Here is a 20,542-nt window from a genome sequence, read left to right on the forward strand (position 1 = left end):
AAGCACACCACACATAGTTCAACACAATTATTACAAATGTCTCAAATATCCAACAGAAACGATGAAGGATTTTAATAATGAAGAAAGACAGGACACAAGGATTTCTCTCCGCCTTTGGCATGAAGCACCAAAAAGATAGAGAAGGAAAAGATTTAGCCATTGTCCTCTTCAAAGCTGTCATCGTCATCATCATCAGATCTGTCTTCATTACCATGGTTTGAAGAGCTCGCTTTGGCTTCTTCTATCTCCTCTTCGTCGTCGGTCTCCTCATCATCTTGGGCATGAGAAGGACCCTCAGCAGCTGTCTAGGATTCATCATACTAAGCCCAAGGGTTCTCGAATTCTGGCTCACTAGCCTCTTCTTCATTTAAAATTGGAGAGCAAGGTGGCTGAATACCAAGATGAGTGTGAATCTCCTTTTGCCTTGCTTCTATCTTCCTCATCCTTACTTTGGTCTCTCGGATTTGAGTAGCATTGTGAGTGCAAACTTGGAAGATTGCCTTGAGTGCACTCTTTATAAATGACTGAGAGCCACGAGAGGATGGAACACGCTTGGGGGCCATTATTTGTGCACTTGGAGCTGCAGGTGGAGGAGAGGGAGGAGGAAATGGCCTAGAGCTCAAATTCTCATCCGATAAGGTTCATACTTCACTTCCTTGAAGAAAATTTTCTTGGTGACCCTTTCAATCATATACATGATATAAGGAGCATAGGCACAACTTTTGTTAGGAGTATATGAGGTAGTGTGAATTTCCTCCCAAACAAAATCTATTACACTGAAAGGTTTGCCCACATTAGACGTCCGAGCTAGCAGGTTTTTTGAAATACCTTGTGGCATCACCTCCTTTGGGATTCAATGTGAGACAAAATAAATTGTTTAAGTATTTGTAATAGGGCTTCATCCCTACTGTCGTGCCATGAATCACCCTTCCATGATCCAAATACATGAAGTCCATATCATCTAGAGACAACTAATTCTCATTATGGATCTTAGAGTTGTGCAAATCACGAACATCGAATCCAAAAATGTGAGCAAATGTTTGATAAGTGATTCTGTACTCCCTCCTTCTATCATCCAAAACATGGATTGGTTTTCTTCATGATCATAGGAGCGTGTAGCATAAAATTGTGCAATGACTTCTACACTCCAGTCACACTTCAAACTCAAAAAATTCTTGATTTTCTTTTCTTCACAAGCTAAAATGACAGCCTTGAAAGTTGGATCATTCTTTTGCAATTCTAGAACGAGTGGTTACCCCCTTTTGTATATCACCAAGTATGCTGTCCACCGGGTGATCTCTTTGGATACATTGATGAACTCTTGGGTGTGGCACTTGAGATTGGGGTTGAATGTCTTCTCCTTCATCATCAAGAAACTTGTTGAAATCATCATGAGCTTAATCTTGACCTTGTTCTTGATTTTGATCTTGCATTGGAGTTGATGTCGATGGCTCTACTTGAATTGATGCTATATATTGCTCTTGTAACTCTTGAGGTTTGATTTCTCCAATTGCCATCTTCTTAATTGCTTCACTTGGAATTTCTTCATCACCAATTAGAAGTTCATAGGCAGTCTTCTTCATGATCTTGTGGAGATATAATCGGTTGATTGCATGGCAAGCAGTGTTGACGGCCTCCATCCAAAATTGATCTGATACCTTGTATTCATCAAGCATAGTTCTTGCCGACTCTATGAGAGTCCTATTCTTCCTCTCGACAACCCTATTTTGTTGAGGTGAGTAGGGTGCCAAGAATTCATGTTTTATTCCTTCTTCATCAAGAAATTCTTCAACTTGAGTGTTCTTGAATTCGCTTCCATTGTCACTTCTCACTCGCTTGATCTTCACATCAAATTCATTTTGAGCTCTCCTCACGAATTTCTTAAATATGGCTTGTGTTTCACTTTTGTCATGCAAAAAGAATACCTAAGTGAAACGAGAATAATCATCAACAATAACTACGCCATATTTGTTACCTCCAATGCTTATGTAGGTGATTGGTCCAAATAGATCCATGTGAAGAAGTTCCAATAGCCTTGTTGTCGTCATCACATTTTTTGCGGGGTTAGGAGCTCCAATTTGCTTTCCTGCTTGACAAGCACTGCAAATCCTATCTTTCTCAAAAGAAACATTTGTTAGTCATAGGATGTGCTTCCCTTTATGAGTTTAGACAAATTACTCATGCCAACCTAGGTTAGTCGGCGATGCCATAGCCAACCCATGCTAGACTTAGCAATCAAGCAAGTATTAGGCCTCACTTCATCCGTTGAAAAATCAACAAAATAAATTTTACCCTTCAACTTACCCGTGAAAGCTATTGAGGCATCCTCCCTTCTAGATACGGTCTAATATGAAAGCTATTGAGTCGATCTTTGTAAAAATTACAGAGCCACACAACTCATCAAGCATATCATCAAGTCTAGGAATAGGATGGCGATATCGAATAGTAATGTTATTGATGGCTCTACAATCAACACACATACGCCAAGTACCATCTTTCTTAGGAACCAAAATCACAGGAACAACACAAGGACTAAGGCTCTCACGTACATACCCGCGGTCCAAAAGCTCTTGGACTTGCTGCTGAATTTCCTTAGTCTCCTCGGGATTGGTTCGATACGCAGCACGATTTGGCAATGTTGCTCCCGGGATCAAATCGATTTGATGCTCTATCCCTCTCATAGGTGGCAGTCCCGGGGGTATCTCAGCTGGGAAAACATCCTCATACTCCTGCAAAAGGTTAGTGGCAGCAGGAGGTATCGAACTAATAACATCATCAAGCGAATACAAAACTCGTTTGCAAACCAAGGTGTAGCAAATATCATTATTAGAAATTTCAGCAAGGTCACTTTTTAGTGCAAGCATAACACCACCCTTCAATTTTATGCCCTCTACCTTAGAACTAGGTGTAGACTTATCCTTTTTAGGTGGGTAAAGAGAATTAGCAACTTGCTGATTTTCAGATTTAGTATCACGCAAATTAGCAGCTCGTTCTTTATCAGCTTGTACAATTTCAGCAGGGGTCATAGGAACCAAAGTAATTTTCTTTCCTTTATGCATAAAAGTATATGTATTACTTCTACCATGGTGTATAGCATCATTATCAAATTCCTAAGGTCGACCCAATAAAAGTGAGCAAGCTTCCATAGGTACCACATCACAGTCAACATAATCAGCATAGGAACCAATAGAAAAAGAAACTCTGCAAGTTTGTGTTACCTTAGCTTTTCCAGCATCATTAAACCACTGAAGATTATATGGATGGGGGTGTTGGCGTGTGGTCAAGCCAAGCTTCTTGACCAAATCTGAACTCACCAAATTATTACAACTACCTCCATCGATGATGACACGTGCTCGCCGATTTTGGATGACGAAGAAAATCTGGAACAAGTTATGGCGTTGCAGCTTCTCTGGTTGTTGTACCTTTGTGCTGAGCGCCCGCTACACAATGATGCTCCTATAGGTCGCTGTGTCATCACTGCCCAAGATTTCGTTGCTCTCCTCAACAACTGGTTCTTCTTCTTCTTCAATGTCAGAGGCGCTGATGTACCCATCTTCCGTTGCAATGTATGCCCGCTGACTTGGGCAATCCTTCTGCACATGACCGAATCCATGGCAGCGACGACATTGAATGCCAGAGGTGCGTCCCGTTGATGCAACAGAGGAAGCACTCTTGGAAGGTCCCTGCAAAACAGAATTTTTACCTGAGCCCGAAGGTCGTGTGGTGACAGGATTTGGTGCCGTAGCTGCTTGTTGCTTGCTCGCTGGTGAGGGAGCCCTGTAAGTGGATGGTTTGGACAGCCCAAAGGATGGTCCTGTGCGCGGCGTGTATGTGGTGCTGGCCTTGTACTTGCCCTGCTGCTCACGCCCCTGCAACTCCTTCTCTGCAAGCATAGCAAACTGAAACAACTGGTTGACATTGTTAAATTCTTTATAATCAATAATATCCTGGATTTCACGTCTCAAACCCGAATAAAATCAACAAATAGAATCTTCGTTTCCCTCAACTATGCCACAACACATCAAGCCCTTTTGAAGCTCACCATAATAATCCTGCACAGATTTATCTCCCTGTTCTAAGCGCATCAATTTCTTACGCAAGTCTCTATGATAAGATGGGGGAACAAATCTATCACGCATAGCAACCTTAAGCTCTTCCCATGTACGAGGTGTGGCACCATCTGCAGCTAAACCAGTCCACCAAATAATAGCAAAATCTTTAAACTCACTAGTGGCTTGTCTAACTCTATGTTGTTCAGGTACTTGATGGGCACTAAATTTTTGCTCTACTGTCATCTCCCAATCAAGATATCCCTCAGCATCATAATGTCCCAAAAAAGAAGGTATAGTAAATTTAACCTTAGCATAAGGATCTTCAGGAGCTCGATTATACATACCTCGATGGTGGTGGTGATGTGGAACGCCACCCATACCTGTGGTGTTAGTGCGAAGACGACGCCGTAATCTGTTTTGCAATGTCGCCGCTGGATCAACATTAACATCGTCATCATACAACTCATCACCGGTGTTGCTTCCATTCACATCTTCGTTGTGCACAGGACGGTTTTCCAAAGCATTTACCCTGTCGGTGAGCTCGGATAACCGTTTGTCCACCCGCTCAACCGCGTTTGCGAGTTTCATCTCAATTATCGCTTCAGTGACAGCCTTGATGACTGTCTCCCTCATCTCCTTCTGAGCATTGTCTACAACAGCTTGTAGCTGCTCTTGGCTGACACACTCCTTGAAATCCTTTGGTGTTTTATCTCCTTCAACTGACATTGTGGAAACAAACACAACAACAAACAGTGAAGGTTATCCCTAATAATCGTACTACAAAGGTGGAGTGGTGCCTCTCAATCAAGATCAGCAAAGGTAGACACCTTACCAAGCTCTTACCAGGGTTCTTACCAGCAAAGCAAAGGATACCTGGAAGGCGTGCGGGCGATTGCAGGGATGCAAACCAGTGCTGTCCAGAAGAATCTGTGGGGCTTGGAAGGCACACAAAGAGAACAAATATGTATATGTGGAACACAAATCAGAAACAGATAGTAATGCTGAATTATAATCCCAAGTACTTGTTCTCGTTGCTGGCCTAAAGTGTTGCAAGTACCAAGTATGTGTGTTAAACAAGGTGGAGAAACAAGTATGATGGATAGCAAAAGCAACAGAAACAAAGAACTAAACAGCACACGCTAACACAGCTCACTTTGCCCTTCTCTATGTGCTCCTCTAGATATTGTTCCTCTTTTGCCCCTCTCTTTTTTCTATTTTTCTGGGCTGTCGTTGTTTTTTTGGGAAAATTCGACTTTTTCTTTTTATTTTTTTGATATTTTTTTTCACTTAGGAGCACACAAGAGGGAATCACAGAAAATTTGAGCTTAAACAAGTGAAAGACGTGGCCTGTAGAATTTTCTGAAGTTCAGCCGTAAAATGAGAAAAATATTTGGAAATTGAAAACTCAAACTTCGGAGGCGAATTTGGGAATTCTGATTTCGCCGAACCCGACGAAGCGGGGACGAACGGATCCAAAACGCTGTTTCGATGCGAAAAACTCTATGACTTTTCTGAAAACGGAGTTCGTATGCGAAAGTTATGTCCGATTTGAGAAACGACTCCGAATTAGAGGACAAAACGGGAAGAAAGTGGGGAAAATATGCGACGGAGGCTAGGGTTTGATGGAAACGGTGGGGGAAAACACACGAACTGGACTCTAACACGACCTAACCAGCAACAAGACCTTGACCAGGACACAAACTCAACACGACGAACTCTGAAACTGAAATATGCAAAAGCTAAAGGCGCGGAAGGGTTGTAGGACAGGAAAAAAAACGATATGGCAGTGGACTATGGAACGAAGGCGAAAACACTCGAAACTAAGGGTAGATATGAACCTGACGGTATACCTGAAGCTCTGAATACCACTTAATATGAACAAGGGTTCCCGATCTTCCGAAAGGTTCTGGTAACTCTCGATTTGGTGGAAACGAGACACAAGTCGATCCGGCTTCCGAACAACACGATTCGAAACCCCGCAATCGCAGCACCACGTCTCCTCTGGTTATCAACCGGCGTTGCACGGTTGACCTCGCCAAGAAGGCTAAAATCCTTGCCTGCGAATCGAAGAACACAAGCAAGAACAAGGAAGAATGCAACCAAATTGCAGATGAATGATTAATCTCACGAGTTGGGGTCTCACAAACCGACGAAACGGCGAAACTGTTCTTGACAGAATAATCTAAGCAAAACCCAACCCTAATTAGGGTGGCGGCTACTGTATATAAAGGATTAGAGTTGGCCAAGGACCCCTGGACGCGTCCCTATTGGACTCCAACACGATACATGGCCCAACGGACCAAAAACGGTGACGCAGCACCGGGACAGATTCTGGACGCTGACTTGTTTCGACGTTTTCCGTTGACTCAGAAGGAATTTGGACCTCAAACCAACGCCATTGGTTTCCTTATAAAATTATCTTTCCAACCATATGTGAATCGTCGAAAACGGAGTCCGGAAGCGTCCTGGACGTCCGTTTTACTGCTCGCTGGTCCTGGAGGTCGAGGCTGATTCGGACTCGAGTTGGACTGGACCTCCTGCTGTTGTTGGACGTCCTAGCTGCTCCTCCACGCCTCCAAGCCTTCCTCTATGTGTCTCCTTGTCCTCTCCATGATTCCTAACCAACACATAATCATTAGGTAGTAATCTATTCTCAAAATTATATAAAGAGTTGCTTAGGAACGAGCTCACCTCTAAATTTAATTGTCGTGTGCGAGCTCTTGTGATTGGACCTTGAAAGTTCAATGGAGGATCATTGTATGTATCCGAGGGAGTGATGTCCTCATCACGGTCACACCCTCATTAGTAAAAAGACAATTGTAACCCATCTCACACAATTTTGACACAGATAACAAATTGTAGCTAAGGGATTTAACTAACAAAATATTAGAGATAAAATGATCATTGGAGATAGCAATTTTACCTAGACCTATTACCTCTCCTTTTCCATCATCACCAAAAATAATTTTTTCATGTGAGCCTTCATTTTCTTCAAATGATGAGAACATACCTTCTCTCCGGACATATGATTTGTACATCCACTATCGATCACCTAACTTGATCCACCGGAGGAGTATGCCTACAAAACAAATTTTAAGCCTTTGTTTTAGGTACCCAAATTTATTTGGGTCCTTTCATGTTAGTCACAAGCATTTTTGGTACCCACACAATCTTTTTCACAATTCTATCCTTTGTGTGGGTACCAATATATAGAGCAACCACTTTACCACGGTAGGTTCCTCTTGAGTATATAAGAAGCATAAAAAGTGGATTGAGGCGCATGAGCCTTTTATTGCTTCACTTGAGAGGTGTGATCGGCTTGCTTGCCTCCCTTGATGAATTTTAGGCACTCCTTGCCCTTGATCACAACACGCTCATTTATCTTGCTTGTATGCGTTTCAAATTTGAGGCCTCTCTTTAGCTTGTTGTCTTTGGCCTCAATGATTTTGTATAGTGCATCCTTTGTTTTATAAGTTTTAATACACCCATACTTGACCAAAACATTTAGCATCGCATTCTCCTTTTGTAATGCTTGCAAGGATTCAATGTTAGTAGCACAAGCGTTTATATCAATGTTATAGCAACAAGAATAACCATTGCTTGTGGAAACACTAGAGAGCAAAGTTGCATCATTATAGTGGGATGAGCTATTTTTGAGGATATTAATTTGTGCTTCAAGAGTTTTATGACTTTCATCTAAACTTGACAATTTCTCTTGAAGCATAGAATTATTATTCTCAAGACTAGCAGTTGAGTTATTGGCCAAATTTAGCTCTTTGGTCAATTTCTCAACTTTCTCCTTTTCTTTAGCAAGAAGTTCCTCGAGTTCAAGGTTTCTCTCCTTTTCAAGGATGAGCAAGTCTTCTTGCTTCTCGAGGATCTCCTCTTGACCCTTTATTGTTTCCATAAGTTCTTTTAATTTAGACATGACATTATTTCTAAGACCTTTATACATGCTTTCATTACAACTATCACTATCACTATCACTATCACTAACTAGAAGCTTGGGATGTGATTTTACCTTTCGCCCTTTTGCCATGAGGCGTGTGGGGGTGTCGTCGTCGCTCATTTCGCCAAAGAGTGATTTTGTTGGTGTAGGGGCGCAAATGGCGATGGTGGCAACTCCTTCATGATCGGAGTCGGAGTCAGAGTTTGAATCCTACTCCTCGCCAATATGAGCGTGACCCGAATACTTCTTCTTGTATGCCTTGTTCTTGTCTTTCTTGAATGGCTTGCTCTTCTTTTCATCTTTGTCTTTGCCCTTCTTCTTATTAGGACAATCGGCTATGAAATGTAACTTCACCACACTCATAGCACGCCCTCTTGGAAGTTCTTTTTTTGGCATGTCTCTTTCATACTTGCTATGTCCTCCTTTCCTAATGAATTTCTTGAATTTCCTCACAAAGAAAGCTATCTCTTCATCATCAGAGCTTTCATCTTCACTTGAACAAGATTCTTCAACTTGTTTACTCTTGCTTGCCTTGAAAGCTATTTATTTGTTTTTGGAAGTGGATCTTTGCTTGGCTAAGTTCTTCACTTCATTTGCTTCCTCCTCCATGAGCTCATGAGCAAGTATTCTCCCAAGAACATCACTTAGAGTAAGCCTTTTGTAATTTCTTCTTTCCCGGATGAGAGTGACTAAAGTTGGGTTTCTTAGTGCGAAGGCTCTAAGCAACCTCCTCACCACCTTGTGATCATCAAGTTCCTCACTTCCAAGCTCTCTAATCTTATTGACCAACACCATCATCCGATCATACATGGCTTGGGGAGTCTCATCATCCTCCATCACAAATCTCCCCAATTTGCCTTCAAACAATTCTATCTTGGATTCCCTCACACTAGTTGTACCTTCATGGGACACTTGAAGTGTATCCCAAATTGATTTGGCCTCCTCAAGCCCATCCACATTGTTAAACTCTTCGGGGTTTAAGGCACTAAGTAGAACACTTGTTGCTTGGGCATTTCTATGGATGTCTTGTTCTTGTTCGGGTGTAAGCTCAATGTCTTCCACCAGAAAATCAAGACCTACACACACAATTTTCCAAATGCTCAGATGTAGTGATATTAAATGCATCTTCATCTTGTGCCTCCAAGCGGCGTAGTGAGTACCATCAAAAAATAGTGGTGCACGCCCGGAAGGCACGGAGATGAAGTTGTTAGACAGGGAATTTAATTTGCTATAATCAAAATTAATTTCAACTCCCTTTCTATCTTTGGAGCCATCGGCTGTTGAAGCATCTCCCATATCCATTTGTCTTCTCGAACCACCACCCGAAGTTTCACCTTTAGGACTTCTCGGGCTTTTTCTCTCCGGATGCCGATATCTTTAATTCCTCCAAGTGGTTAAGTCTTGTAGGAGTTTAGGCTCTGATACCAATTGAAAGTCCTTAATATCGACTAGAGGGGGGTGAATAGTCGTTTCTGAAATTTAAAACTCTGCAGTGGATCAAACAGTGTCCGGAGACTCTGGCTCAATCCGGATACTCCAGGTTCCAGAGTATCCGAGTTCACCCAGATTATCCGGACTATACAGAAACTCGAAATCAAAGTAAATTTAAGTAAGTCAAATATCGTCTATGAGTTACCACTGTCTCTGTAAGATGTATAAGCTCCTTTCAACAATAACCTGTACTCAAATACTCACAAGCAACAATATTGAGGCAAATTTCCAAATAACAATTAGAACGAGTAAAGGGCAAGAAATTAAATGGAGACAAGATTTATTCCCGAAGTTCGGTCACCTCACAAAGAATTGCCTATATCTCTGTTAAGAAGCTCACAAAGAGCGAGGTCTTTTTCAACCCTATCCTCACCCAAGCGACCACAAAAAGATCGAGCTAGAGTTCTTACTCAATTTGCGGGTAATACAAACTTCCCATAGCACTCCACAATGATTGGGTGCTCTACGGGTGACCTCTTGCCGTCTAGAAGCACAAAGCTTCAAGAGAAAAGAGTGCAAATCCCAGCTTGACAAGAACTCAAAATGCTCAAAGATTTTCTTGTTGCTCTCTTTCTCTAAATCTCACTCCCCAAAGCCTAACTCTCAAATCTTGCAAACTAGAGGGGTTTGGGAGGGCTATTGAATGCTCTTGAGGGAGTTAGTTCACAGGAAGCTCAACAGCAACAAATGGAGGGGGTGAAGAGGTATTTATACCCTTCCCCAAAAAACTAGTCGTAACTGTGCTTATCAGATAGACTCAGAGTATCCGAGTTAACCCGGAGTCTCCGAGTAGCACAGAAACTCATGCACCTAACCTGTCAGAACTAGCTGTTACACTGACTCGGAGTATCCGGGCTCACCCGGAGACTCCAGGTAACACTTGAGAAAAAATGGCTAAAACATTAGTTCAGAGGATGGCCGGAAAGTCCGGAAGCATCAGGACGAAGAGACTTCGGACCAACTCGGAGACTTCGGCTATAGCACCCGTGGCAAACCGAGGCTCTTTCTCGGAGTCTCAATCGTAGAATCCATGACACTAACAGCATCCGGAGTATCCGGGCTAACCTGGAGACTCCGTGCTCAGGCTTTGAAGTGAGATAGAGACGCTCTCACAGAGCCTCACTCAGAGACTCCGGAACACTTAAGCTAGACAGAGACGTTTTCTCGGAGACTCCGGAGCACCTAACTGAATCCAGAGTTTCCGGACTAACCCAGAGATTTCGGGCTCAGACTACCTTTTTTCTCGTGTCCATGAGTAATGGTGTCTCTAAAAAAATTGGTTTTAACAAGATACTTTGAGAACTGAGACACTAGCAAGACTACCAAAAAGCATCCCTCTTTATAGTACGATATTCCTAACTCAAATTCAAAATTAAAATAAATTGAACCCTATGAGTTTCTTCATGCCGCTTCTCTTTTCTTTTTGAGGGACGTCGACTTCTTTTAACCTTTATCAATGGGACTAAAACCTGTTCATAAACTCGATAAACTCATTAGTACCTTAATCATTTGTCATCAATTAGCCAAAACCCACAAGGGGCCTAGATGCACTTTCACGCGCTGCAGCACAAGAGACAGCAGGCCGCACGAAGGTGGCTTCTAGCGAGGGGCACGATAGCCAAGCGGCGGCACATGGCATTGGTTTCGGTCGATAGCACAGGCATATTGGCGGTGGGGTGGGCTCACGACGGGCGGTGGCCCGGCCGCTTGCGAGCGGCACGATGTGCTGCAGGCGACCAGAGCGGCACGTCATGGTGTCACTTCAGGAGGTGCAGTGGTGGTGGCGCCGATGGCCGAACAGCGCGGCGAAGCGAGAAGGCCATCGGCTTTCATGCTGATAGTGTGGCCATACCCCCCTTCTTTTTTCTCTAATATGTGGCGGTCATCTTTGAGAAATCGCATTCTGTGCAGAGGATTCTGACCGATAGCGTGGTGGCGGCTGCGAGGCCCACCATCTACATGGTACTATTTATGGCATGCGAAGGCAGTGGGGATCAGCAATGCCGACATGCGAGCGGCATCGGCGCGTATGGGCAGACTGGCATGGCACGCGTGACAGCAAGCAAAATGTGACCTAGCAACTAGATCAATTTCATAAAATGATTTGTTTGTTCAGCATACACATATTGTAGGGATTGATGCTGATAGATCGCATGATGCAGGATGGATTCGATGCAGTGTAGTTCAGTTGCAAGCAGATCCGTTCCGCTAGCTTGATCTTTGACGAAGCTTCAACCTGATAACGTATTGAGGAACCTCTGCTACCGGGTGTAGTCCAGAGATCCTGCAAGAGAACAATCACATAGAGGAGATATAATGTAGGAGAAAATTGTCTTTATTTATCTGTTATTCTACTACGAGGAGTCCTGCCTCATATATATATATGTATATATATATATACATGTATATATATATATACATGTATATATATATATATACATATATATATAAAACAGGGCATTATTACCGTCAGTTCTGGCGGAGCAAAGAATGACTGTATTAGCCTGTCAGTTTCTCTTTATTTTTAGTTGTGTAAATATGCTCAGATATTCTCTCATTCCAAACCAGACCATAGAAGGTTGTTGCAAAAATTAAATTTATATTTTGTTTTCTTTTGCTGAGGATTTATGTTCCAACGTAGGTACCTTTGATCTAGTTATATTCGGACCACAAACTAATAGAAACTATGTACCCGATGATGAATGGAATGGTGGCATTTTTCATAGATCCTCGCCAAATCAGAAGGGGAGGAAAATCCACCTTACCACTACGGTGGCAGCTACCGAGGCCAACAAATAGATCGCTCACACCGAGACAATAAGATCGCTCAATGAGCAGGCGATCCTTTGGGTAGGAAATGGATCACCCATTAGACTGATGTTTTATGGTATATTCCTCTATCCCACTCTTTGGCACCTTCTAATTCCATATTTTAAACTACACTTCTCATATTATGTTTGATTGTGGTTTCAAGCAATAGATCCACATAGTGAGGCTGCTGTACAATGGGAGTGTGTCCTTAGGATTGCGAAGCACACCAGAAGAGACGTCGGATGTGGCATGAGGAACGTCAACCGTAATAACATGAATGTAAGTATGTTATGAGGACCCTCAAATGAAGGGTAATAGGCTACCTGTCGCATGTTTTCTCGTTGAAAGGGCGGGCTTATTGCCTTTCTAACAGGCTACAAGTTTAACAATTAAAAAAATATTACATTTCAATGCTCTCAAAATTAGAAACACTACGGAAACAGTCCTAAAAATTCGGAAAAATTATGTAGTCTACAGGATGCTATCGTCTAGCTCTCAAAAAACTTCAGACAAAAATATTACTTGTACAATGAAAAACAAAAAAGATAAATTTCAGAGATCCTAAAATTTGTTTTTTTGGTTTGTTATTGCATAACTAATTTTTTGAGTTGAAAATTTTTAGAGAGTTAGATGATAGTATTCTCTACACCGCACAAATTTTCAGTCTTTTATGACAATTTCAATAGTGTTTTGATTTTGAGAGAATTGAAACGTAATATTTTATTGAATTTTAAACTTATCATCTGTTGGAATGGCAATATATCTCTTCCATTCCCATGGGCGATCAGAATCTAGATTTGAAAATTTTCAAAATAGACACATATATTTGCAATTTAATATAAAAATATAAAAATTAAAAAAAGCAGTACATCTCTCAAAACTCAAGCTCTCATCTCTCAAGCTGGTGTGACCCGCAAGCTCTCCTAGTACATCTAGGTACATAGACGACAGCCATTTAATTTCATGTACATCTCTCATCTCTCAAGCTGGTGTGCATTGCAAGCTCTCCTCATACGTCCAGGTCCATAAACGACAATGGCCATTTAATTTTATGTATATCTCCATTCTTTATTTTTTAAATAAAAAATTACAAATATATGTGTATATTTTAAAAAATTACAAATCTAGACTTTGTTGCCCTTACAACGGTGATATTTTTAAAAAAAACAAAAAATATTATGTCCTAATGCTCTCAAAACTTAAAACACTATACAAATTTGTCATCAAAAATTTTGTGGTACGAGATGATCGCCTCTTTTCTATTTTTTATTTTTAAATCAAGTCGCCTCAATTTATGCGTTCGTTTTGAAAATTTTCAAATCTAAGGCTCTTGTCATCTGTTGAAAGAGTGCAGGGACATATCGCCCTTCCAACGAATTATAGGTTTTAAATAAAAAAATTGCATTCCAATACTTTCAAAACTCAAAACACTATCAAAATAGTCATAAACAATTAAAAAGTATGTTATAGAGGATGCTATTATCGAGTTCTCTAAAATATTTCAACTCAAAAAATTACTGTACAATGAGAAATAAAAAAGAAAAATTTTAGTATAGTGTTTCTACTTTTGAGAGTATCGGAAAATAATATTTTTTATTTTTAAAGCTATTGCTCTTCCAACGGGTAATGGTGGTCTATTGTCCTTTAAACGAGCTATTGAAGTCTAGATTTGTAATTTTTTAAAATAGACATATATATTTATAATTTTTATTTATGAAGTAAAAAAATTGTAGATATATTTTATATTAAATGGTTGTCGTCGTTAATGAGCCTCGCGTTTGAGGAGAGATTGCAAGCCACTCCAGCTCGAGAGATAAGAGATGTACATCAAATCAAATGACCATAGTCTTTTATGGGCCTGCATGTACGGCCTATGACCTCTTTCTTCAATGGCTATTCATTGCCACTGGACATGAGCTGGACGTATGGCCTCTTCAATTCCCTTCCCGTCTCCTGTGTCTCCACAAGTGTTCCCCCACATAGTTGTCATCCTTCTCAATTCAGGTGGAGGAACCGTGTCCTTTTATTCATCCATTGATGAGTACCATGATATGATGGCGAATAAAATGACAGGTGTTGCATCATACATAAGATGTTCGATATGTAGGTAGATCTTTTTCTTTTTTTAATACGAGGATCGATACACGTCGAGCTACGTACCTAACCTAGTGCCGCACTAAGCTGGCAAGGACACCAGGAGCGGAGACTAGTTGTGGAGCTTCTCCTAGGCTAACAAGGTCCATGGCCACCATTACTCTTGGTAATTTATTGAAGTGGTTACAAACCACCCTCTTAGCTCATGTAGATGAGAGGAATTGGTGTAACGTGATAAATAGATATCAAGCTTCAAGGATGATTTATACAGTGCATAAGGCTTTTAGATAAGAAGTCTCTCCTAAGATAAGGCGGTATCATAAGATTTCAAATCCTAAACTACTATGGAGAGCCGTCCAAATTGTCCTTAATTTAATTTTTTCTACCTATTAGGTATAAGATGAGAGTTAGCACACACTTGTCTCTTGACATACCATGTCATAATCCACATTCTAATTACAACACAATAATGCATGAAATCAATTAAAATGAACACAATTCCACCCCTATATGCAACTCAAGACCCTAATATCAATTCGCATATCACAATAGAAGCTTCAACTCAAGATAACATCACAGTGCAATTTTTATATACATTACAAGTTTTGAATTAACTTACATGCCTACATGCCTAGACATGAGCTCTCATACAGTCAAAAGCTAGACCAGAGATTTAATTATAACAATTGTTTCACCTCTGGCCTCGAATCAATATTTTACATAGCGAAAATAACTAGTAAATATCAAAAGACTAGTGATGCTTTTGCCCTTAGGCACCATCGGGATTAGCCTCATATAGTCGGACTCTACTCTTGCCCATCGCCGACATCGACAGGGTAAAAGTATATCCGGATATCTACTCGCCATCACCTACAAAAACTCAATGATAACACCGACTTATATATATATATATATATATATATATATATATATATATATATATATATATATATATATATATATATATATATATATATATATTCTCTATTCTACTCCCTGCGCTAAAAATAGTTATTCAACACCCTGGCCACACCACCCCTCCGACCCTGACCAGGCCCGAACCACCCTGCCTACCAACCAGGCACCCAACCCGCAACCGTAATTCAATTGTTATTTTAACTATATATCTGTTCCTTATTTTACGATCGGATGTTACCATTAATCGCATCATCTCCTATAAGTAAATTCTTATTCATTACGACTGTACATATGTAACCTCCCCTCCATCAGACACGTTGCTCACCAGCCCGGCCCCGCAACCGTAATGCATTAGTTATTGCAACCGTAATGTACTAGTTATTGTAACCATCATACCGTATTATTCTTACACTTTTACGGTTTTAATTGATAATTTTTAACGGCCAATGACTCACCACCATAAAATCGAGAAGACACTAATTCTTTTATGGTTACATGGATGCATTTTTATGGTTATAACTGTCCCTCAGTCATAAACAGAAAATGCATGGTTGTATGGATGCGTTTTTATGGTTACAACAATGTGTTTTTACCATAATTATTTTATAGTTACATGGGTGCGTTTTTATTGTTATGATTCTGGACCAACACTTGGTTTTTATCATAATTATTTCATGGTCGCATGGATGCGTTTTTGTGGTTATGAATCTGGACCAACACTGGTTTTTACCATAATTATTTCATGGTTGCATGGATGCGTTTTTATGGTTACAACTATGTGTTTTTACCATAATTATTTTATGGTTACATGGATGTGTTTTATTTGTTATAAATCTGGACCAACACTGATTTTTTTACTCTAATTATTTTATGGTCGCATGGATACGTTTTTATGGTTACAGGTGTGCCTGAGACAACAACAAAATCCATGTACAACCCAGATTTGTTAAGCAGAAAAAAGGTTGTTAATTTAACGGTTATTAATCTGAACAACACTGGGTTTTTACGGTTGCGGGCTTTTGTGTTTTACGGTTGGAGGTGTTGAATCTAGACTAACACCTTATTTTTACGGTTGCTGGCATCAATTTTACGGTTGCGGACAATATTTGTATGGTGTCGGAGTGATCTCGGGAGCCCTACTACGATCGGGACGCGGGTAGGCCGGGGCGCTAAATAACTATTCTTAGCGCAGCGCTAAGAATAGCAGCGCCCTATATATATATATATATATATATATATATATATATATATATATATATATATATATATATATATATATATATATATATATATATATATATGACACCTATTCTATACTCCTAGGAGTATGTACTCTCACATGCAATATACCACCTAAACAAACACTTTATACTCTTTTATCATTTTTAGTATACTCTAATACTAATTCTAAGATACTCCAATATGAGTTGTATGAAAAAAAAATCAATATTAGCTTTTCATTTTTGCTATATACTCTTTTTTATACATAAAAGAAGTATATACGCAAATTATGATAAAAATCATGGAATTTCATAAAAATTTTCGTGGGATTTGTATTGTAGTATCTTATAATTACTAATGAAGTATATTTAAAGTGATAAAGAAGTATAACACACGTGTAAAAGTGGTATATGAGAGGTGGGAGTACATACACCCAGGAGTACATACTAGTTTTCCTATATATATATATATATATATATATATATATATATATATATACGGCGAGGCTATTCTGCGCCTATACGTAGCTACCATTCTCGCTGTGCACATCACACAACCGTCAGTTACAATCCAAAGATTTGCGAGTTACAACTTGTTACATAGACCAGTTACAACTCGGCCTCCAACATGCACCAAAAACAACATAAGCCAGCCAACCAGCTTGTGCCATGTCACCCATCATCCACCCGCCAAAACGTTGCATGCGGAGAATCTTTTGTTGATTCGAATCATTAAAATGCAATATCTCTAGAACCACAGATCCGATTCTCGATCCGTTTGATGCATATTGTTGGAAAAAAATATGCTTAACAAAATAAGATCCATCAAGACTATATTTTGATGAAGTTTTAGAATTATAAAGGAGTTACGTCCATATAATTACAACATGGTGAAGATTGCAGTTACAACATGGTGAACTGCAGTGTTCTCTAGTGGTGGTAGGCACTTTAATTACAACATGGTGAACTGCAGTGTTATTTGGTGATGGTAGGCACTTTAGTTATAATATAGTGAACTCTTTAGTTATAACATGCTGAACACTATAGTTGCAACATGATCAAGCAATACAGTTGCAACATGAAAAAATAAAATCAAATTAATTGCATCATGTAACTAAAAATAGTTACAATATGGTGAACACTACACTTACAACATGGTAGACAATCTAGTTACATCATGCATATAGGTGTAACCGCTCTGTCTGTGATTTCAACTAATAGTTGTAACCACTCTATCTGTAGTTGCAATCACTATATTACATGTTGTAACTCATCTATATACCTAGTTGTAACTGGCTGCAAATCGCTGCTCACGAGGTGGGACGTGCTAGGTCATCCAGTGGGCCCGCGAGGTAGGTGGAGGGGAGCGCTCTGGGTCAGTGGGCAGTTACAATACAATATATGGTGAGTTGCAACTCATGAGTTGCTATTCTGTGTCTGTGCAGAAAAAGTCATGAGGTTAACCAACGCAGAAAAACAATTAACTTTTCATCTCGTATGAGCAACTAGATATGAAGTTCTAAGCCACTCATCAACATTTGGAACCACACCTATAACTTTCCTTTCCCAATAAGGAACAGATAATATAGCTCATGTTTCTCATCCGTAACCACAAGTCATGACCAACATCTCATCATGATCTCATACCACGAGATAAAATCATGATTATCGACATGTGGACATCATGTAATAGATATTGAGTGTAGTTTTAATCCACATGTTTGGGAAGTTCAGGTATAAGGGTGTGCCGCCAATTTCTTACCATGGTTAAGGCAATTGCATGACAAACTTGTATTGTTGTGTGTCGTATGGTTTGGTTTCCTCTTCTTATTACGTTTTTTATCCTTCATGATATATGTGGTCATATGATGTCATAATTCAAGATTTCATGATATTGTTCATTTTAATGATTCATGTTTCCTCATGTTGTTCCATTCTATCAGTCTTATTCCATGGATTATTCTAATCTATGGATGTGCAATTTGGTTCTTATATTCATATTCTTGTGAGTAAGTATTGGTCTCATTTGCTCGATTTTACCAATAAATATTGTTGGGGGGAAAATAAATCAGCCTGAGAATAATGGTCGAAGATTACCATCCAAGTCCATCCAGAGCCTTGATCTTCGGACCCTCAGTTAAAGGCTCGACCTCCGAAGTCAACAGATCCCTTCACGGTACCCCTTCGTACCTGCGAAGCCTTCCCTTGGCTTAGCCGGCTCCGTCTCCAGAAGGCTCAGCCTCCCAAAAACCTGACCTCCCGAAGCCTTAGTCCCCCGAAGCTTCGGCCTCCTGAAGCCCCAGCCTTCCGCAGTCCTGCTTCCCAAAGCTTTCACCTCTCGGTTCCATGCCTCCCAAGGCCCCCACCTCGGGCTGCTCGGGCTGCCTTCCCGAAGGCTACAAGGTGAGTCAGCATGCCTTATAAAATATCTGCCGGAAGGGGAACACCGGTTGTGTTTTGCCTGCAAGGAAGTGACCGGCATTAAAAGCCTAGGCTAATGAACGCCGCTCTAACACTCCGGCGTAATCGAGGCTATCCTGACACCCCTGACAGTACAGTGTCAGGCCGCAATTGGCGATCGACTCGTCGCACTCTAGGGGGCAGGCACCGCAATAGTTACCACGGTGGATATTTATCTCCACCGATCGAGTAGAAAGTATTATCCGGGATAAGGCCCAATAATTCAGTTAGATCCCAGATATTTGTACATTATAATAACTTGTACGCCAAGCTACATACGACCCTATAAATGGGGGGCCATGATCATTGGGCAGGAGGACGAGCTAGACAACAAAAAAGACACAATGGTGAAAACACACCAAGCCACGCTATGATACTCCTCCCAAAGCGATCCATTTTTTCTACCATCAATACATTCGTTGTGTTCCTTCCTCTTAAACTTTGTCTCTATGCTTGAGTCTTCTCCTTAGAAGAAACTCTCACCGTACTTGCTAAGGCAAGACGAACTCTTGCTCCAACAAATGCTAATAATGTATTTAGGTGTTGTCTATTTTAGACAGAAACTAATATTTCATTTATGTTTTCAAAGAAAAGAACAATATGTTTATTCTCGGTTTTCATTGATTTTGATGATGTATATGTTCTTCCGGTTTTGAATTGTATGTGTTGAGTGTTTTCACTCACTTTTGTGTTTTATTTGTTTTTAGATGCCAATTGACCGTGGCATGCATGGGATGAGAGTAGCGCCTTTGATTTGAACACAAACATACCTTGGGTTGAGCTGTGATGGATAATTATTGCTTATATGATACGCTTGTGGTTATTATATGAATTGCTTGTCCAATATTTACATACTTACAAGTGAGGCTCTACCAAAATTTTCTATAAGCTTTAGGTGTTGTATGGTAGCAGTCCAAGTATATGAGTGCCTGGGATATTACACTAATTTTCATGATTTCATCTACTAGCTAGACATCTAGTCATGATCTAGACGAAGATAAAAGCATGCTCATGATAATTAGGATCAAGAGAAAATAAGATCACTAACTCAACATAAAAGCAAATAACATTTCATTGAAATAATTGATACAACTACCATTGTTGGAATACCTTGATTATGGCAGATTTGACTCTGAACCTCCACCTAATTAGAACCCATAGGTCTAATTAGATTTCCTAAACTAGCCTAAACTACCCTAGACAACTAGAGCTAATGAAGGGTGAGTTTCATCGAGATTGGCTCTGGATTTCGGACCTTTGATGCGAGAAATGTCCTATTTATAGTCAAGATTGGGGCTCCTATTTATAGCATGGTGAGGCTGTGGCGGCCAGGAGGGGAAAAAATCCTAGGAGTGCCACGTGGCACAAGACAAGGTGTTGTGCGACACTTGGCCTTTGTTGCCATGGCGGCCGCCACCTTTTCATAAGTCGGTTCCCCTCCCTTCTAGAAGATGTCTTGAGGCCTCCAGGTGGGTCCAATGTGCATAATCTTCACGGGATAGACATGGAAAGGTATTCACGTCACCGATGATTTCCGAATTCCATAT

This window comes from Phragmites australis, chromosome 14 (assembly GCF_958298935.1).
Source record: "Phragmites australis chromosome 14, lpPhrAust1.1, whole genome shotgun sequence".
In the NCBI taxonomy this organism is placed as follows: domain Eukaryota; kingdom Viridiplantae; phylum Streptophyta; class Magnoliopsida; order Poales; family Poaceae; genus Phragmites; species Phragmites australis.